The sequence below is a fragment of the Molossus molossus genome, unplaced genomic scaffold, assembly GCF_014108415.1.
Source record: "Molossus molossus isolate mMolMol1 unplaced genomic scaffold, mMolMol1.p scaffold_m16_p_9, whole genome shotgun sequence".
Taxonomy (NCBI): domain Eukaryota; kingdom Metazoa; phylum Chordata; class Mammalia; order Chiroptera; family Molossidae; genus Molossus; species Molossus molossus.
This window is the reverse complement of record NW_023425403.1, coordinates 40,515,791-40,520,424: the sequence shown is the minus strand read 5'-3', so window position 1 is coordinate 40,520,424 and position 4,634 is coordinate 40,515,791. Positions and strand designations below refer to the sequence as shown.

Here is a 4,634-nt window from a genome sequence, read left to right as displayed (position 1 = left end):
ACCCAAGCCATAACAAAGACTACTTACTAAAAAAAAACCCTCAGAGACTGATCATTCATAATTGATGTTCATTCGGACATAAATCAGCACACTTCCTCTGCCTTCTGATATGAGCTGGCTCCTAGAACAGGTTTTTATCCTGACCTGGTTCAGCATGTAAAGTTATTTCCACACTTGATAGTATGTGTGTACTTGTACCTGTGACTATTTCCCATTTTTACCCCATGTAATTCTCTGGCTCCTGTCAAGCAGCCTCAGAGAACATCCACTTTGTCTTGCACCCACCTGAGACAAGCCTCCTGCATGTTTCCCTTGATGAACTCTGTTAGTTGCCCTACTGCTGTGGCCTGCCTCTGTCTTCAATCTTTACCTACTCGATCCCCAGTAGGGGGCGTGCAGGAGGCAGCCGATCCATGTGTCTCACATTGATGTTTCCATCTCTCTCCCTTCCTCTCTCTCTAAAAAAATCAATAAAAATATTTTTAATGAGAAATTCTATGAATATTTAAGTATTTTAAAGTCAATAGTGAAAAACTGGTCATTAGTGAATAAATTTAACTGCAGTCCCTCACTATTGAGGGGTCTACTGAATCACAGAAGATGGGTAGGTCAATGCAATAACTTTGGTCCCCTCGAGGCTGACAGAAGCTTGACTTTTCTCTTTTCTTAGGATAATTTACCAAGAAAGCCTGCCTGAGCACAAACTGACTGGTGTTGGCAGTGAACTTTTGCATCCTGACAGGACAGAGAGGACAGAAAAGAATCTCTTCCTTTGGATCTACTCTCTTCCGGCATGTCTGAAAAATCCAATGTTAGCCAGAGGAACAAAGTTACCAAACATTCGTAAATTCCCAACAGAAGGAAACTGTTCCTGAGGGAAGTCTGTAACATTTAATTGGAGCACATTTGACAAGACTCGCTTCCTCTCATTACAGGCTAATACTATCAGGGTGTTCAGAGAGCCCTTTGAAAAACATGTTAGTGCTCCAGGCCCCTCCCTGCCCCTCCCTATAGATAAGGCTGACTAGTTTGTAACAATCTTTGATGGGCAGGGCTGACAGCTTCAGATAAAGTATTTCTAATTTATAGGGCAGGGCGGCGGGGTGGGGAGATGAACTGACTATGAGGCCAGGAAAAGAAAGCAGATGTTGAGGGAAATTAGTCAGGAGTGCTACAGAGAAATTCCCTTTCTCATTTCATTTTTTTAAAAATCTGGGCTTACTAAAAGTTTGCCTAACTCTAGCTGGCAAAATCTAAAATAAATGTTATTAATATAGCCTTTAGAAAGCATTGATAATGAATATATGTAAAAAATGGATCATTATATCACACATTATGGACAAATCAAGAAAGCAGCTAATGACTGCTGCTATGTAATTATTGTCTTCCCAGGATCACCAATTTTTGCCGTAATGCTGTTAGGCAAATCTTCTGTCCTCTGAATTCTAAGACAAACCCATTTTTAGTAGATACGTCATGATGGCTTTCCAGAGAACTTGAGAATTCTGGGATTTTATCTAAAAGATTAGTATTAATTTTCCATCCTACTTAAATTCTTCCATCTTAAAAAGGTGCACACTACTGAGGAAGAATCCTAGTCCCAAAGAGAGAGTCTGTTTATGTTTTCAGTCCTTCATTTAACTGCGGTTAAAATCCCCCCTCTCAATGGAGAGTATCACTGCCCTTGTTATCCCAACTCTCTCTTCCAAGTCAGTGAAGACTGTTTCACCACTGCATGGACTTTCATTCACTTTTCCTGTGTTTAATTCTTTTTTTCCAGTAGGGTGAATATAACTTTGTGTAAACATAAGTAAAAGATTAAAACTGTTTAATATATTTTCATTGTAAGCACTACTTATTAAGCCATTTTAAATGATATGTTAATTAAATACATAATCTGTATGAAATGGAATCATATATACAAACTCTAAGCAAAAATTTTTAAGTTTATTAAGAAGGATACAAAACTCTAGGAGAAAGTATAAAGAATGTACAGTTTAGCCCTGGCCAGTGTAGCTCAGTTGGTAAAGCATCGTCTTGTGCACAAAAAGGTTGCCGGTTCAATTCCTGGTCAGGGCACATGCCCAGGTTTCAGGTTTGGTCCCTGGTCAGGGCCCACAAGAGTCAACTGATTAATGTATCTCTCTTACATCGATCTTTCTCTCTCTCCCTTCTTCTCTCTCTCTAAAAAAAAGCAGAAGAAGAAGAAGAAGAAGAAGAAGAAGAAGAAGAAATAAAAACCTTTTAAAAAAAATGTATAGTGTAAAATAAGCAATGTATTTTCCAGTGGCATGTGACTGTGTAGATAGTTAGACAGACATGAGCACAACAAGGATGATGCACAGAAGGTCACCAGGGAGGAAAGTCCCCAGTGCCTAGCAACAGATAATTGTAGGGTGGGACTAGTCATGGGGTTTGGTCCCCCTGTCCCTTCTTCCTTAGAGATAACATCTAGGCCTCAGTTGTATTTCAGCTCCAGGCCCAGAGAAGCAGCAAAACCAGATAAGCAGTGCCACGGTGGCCCTCAGAACCAGCTGCACTGGATAATGACCTCTGCCCTGACATCTACCAATCAGTCAGTGGAGACTGGGGTGCAGGTATTAGGGATAATATTCATTTAGCCTTCTGAGCTTTCTGGGCAGACTTGGTGACTTTGCCAGCTCCAGCTGCCTTCTTGTCCACTGATTTGATGACATCCACAGCAACTGTCTGTCTCATGCCACAAACAGCAAAGTGGCCCAGAGGGGACTAGTCAGAGATGCTCTCAACACACATAGGCTTGCCAGGAACCATATCGACGATGGCAGCATCACCAGATTTCAGAAACTTAGAGCCATCTTCCAGCTTTTTCCCAGAACGATGGGCAATCTTCTCCTTCAGCTCAGCAAATTTACAAGCAATATGAGCTGTGTGACAATCCAGCACAGGTGCATAGCCAGCACTGATTTGGCCTGGATGGTTCAGGACAATTACCTGAGCTGTGAAGTCAGCTGCTTCCATTGGTGGGTCATTTTTGCTGTCACCAGCCACATTGTGAAGACAAACATGTTTTTTATTTTTTCCTTTTTTTAGTTCAGTTAGAGTGGGAGGGAGAGAGAAAGAGAAAGAGAGAAACATCGACGTGAAAGGGACGCATCAAGTGGCTGACACCTGCACGACCCAACCAGGGCCAGGGACAAGCTGCAACCGAAGTACATGCCCTTAGTGGTAACCGAACCCAGGTCTCTCTGGACCGCAGGCTGACACTCCAACTGCTGAGCCAAACCAGCCAGGGCACAACAAACATCTTTGACAGACACATTCTTGACATTGAAGCCCACATTGTTCTCAGGAAGAGCTTCACTCAAAGCTCCATGGTGCATCTCAACAGACTTTACTTCAGTTGTAACATTGGCCGGAGCAAAGGTGACCACCATGCCGGGTTTGAGAACACCAGTCTCCACTTTTGCCCACAGGGACAGCACCAATGCCACCAATTTTGTAGCCATCCTGGAGGGGCAGAGACAGGGGCTTGTCAGTTGGACGAGCCGGTGGTAGGATGCAATCCAGAGCTTCAAGCAGCATGGTTCCACTGGCACTGGCATCTTCACGGGTGACTTTCCATCCCTGAACCAAGGCATATTAGCACTTGGCTGCAGCATATTGTCACCATTCCAACCAGAAATTGGCACAAATGCTACTGTGTCAGGGTTGTAGCCAATTTTCTTAATATAGACGCTGACTTCTTTAACGATTTCCTCATATCTATTTTAGCTGTAGGGCAGCTTGATGGAATCCATTTTGTTAACACCAACAATCAGCTGTTTAACACCCAGTGTGTAAGCCAGAAGGGCATGCTCACGGGTCTGCCCATTCTTGGAGATGCCTGCTTCAAATTCACCAACACCAGCAGCAACTATCAGGACAGCACAGTCAGCCTGAGATGTGCCTGTGATTATGTTTTGGATGAAGTCTCTGTGTCCTGGGGCATCAATGATGGTCACATAATACTTGCTGGTCTCGAATTTCCACAGGGAGATATCAATGGTGATACCCCGCTCATGTTCAGTTTTCAGTTTATCCAAGACCCGGGCATTCTTGAAGGAGCCCTTCCCCATCTCAGCAGCCTTCTTCTCAAATTTTTCAATGGTTCTTTTGTCAATCCCACCACATTTGTAGATCAGATGGCCGGTAGTGGTAGACTTCCCAGAATCTATGTATCCAATGACAACGATGTTGATATGAGTCTTTTCTTTTCCCATTTTGGGTTTGGTTTAGTGGTGGTTTACACACCTGTGTTCTGGTGGCAAACCTGTTGTGAAAAAGCTATTTTATTTTATTATTATTTTTTTAATCCTCACCCGAGGATATTTTTCCATTTTTCTGGAGATAGAGTGGGAGGGAGATAGAAGGAGAAAGGGGGAGAGAGAGAGCAACATCGATGTGAGAGGGACACATCGACTGGTTGCCTCCCACACAACCCGACCAGGGCTGGGGATGAACTGCACCCGAGATATATGTCCTTGGCCGGAATCAAACTGTGACTCATTGGTCTGTGGGCCGACGTTCTACCGCTGAGCCAAACCAGCCTGGGCCCAAGGGCCCTTTTTTGCTTCTTCTGTCTCTGTAATTTTATAAATTAATGTTCTCTTATA

At 43.3% G+C, this 4,634-nt stretch overlaps 1 pseudogene; it reads right to left on the bottom strand.

The window, feature by feature from the left end:
• Positions 1-2,613: 2,613 nt before the first annotated feature.
• LOC118622601 lies at positions 2,614-4,241 on the bottom strand (annotated as a pseudogene).
• Positions 4,242-4,634: the final 393 nt, after the last annotated feature.